Here is a 276-nt window from a genome sequence, read left to right as displayed (position 1 = left end):
TGCTGTTTTTTTCAACAGGGTAGCTTTCACTGTTTGAAGCTCTACAATTTATCTTTTCCAAATGACTTTCCCAACTACGTGTAATCACGTGATCTTGAGCTAAAATAGTTGTTTCATTAAAATAAAGTATTTAACTTTACATCACACGTGTTGACTTCAACGTAGTAAAACGCAACATTTGTTTTGTGTGTCCTGGAGGTGTCCAGCAGTTCCACCTGATGACCTCTTGTGGGGAAACTGGTGATATGACTTCTTGTGGGTAGGTCAAACTGAAAT

The 276-nt window shown here is 38.0% G+C and overlaps 2 protein-coding genes across 2 annotated transcripts in view; one reads left to right on the top strand and one right to left on the bottom strand.

Annotated features, from left to right (window-relative positions):
* LOC107566368 (SLAM family member 5-like) overlaps nucleotides 1-276 on the top strand; it is a 14,393-nt gene that overhangs the window by 8,783 nt on the left and 5,334 nt on the right. The gene's annotated exons all lie outside the window — the stretch shown is intronic.
* Nucleotides 1-276, bottom strand: part of LOC107566362 (uncharacterized) — a 6,385-nt gene that overhangs the window by 4,823 nt on the left and 1,286 nt on the right. The gene's annotated exons all lie outside the window — the stretch shown is intronic.

The sequence above is a fragment of the Sinocyclocheilus grahami genome, unplaced genomic scaffold, assembly GCF_001515645.1.
Source record: "Sinocyclocheilus grahami isolate Dianchi unplaced genomic scaffold, SAMN03320097.WGS_v1.1 scaffold1070.1, whole genome shotgun sequence".
NCBI classification, from domain to species: Eukaryota; Metazoa; Chordata; class Actinopteri; order Cypriniformes; family Cyprinidae; genus Sinocyclocheilus; species Sinocyclocheilus grahami.
Note: the sequence above shows the minus strand (reverse complement) of the source record. Positions and strands in the feature narration are given on the sequence as shown.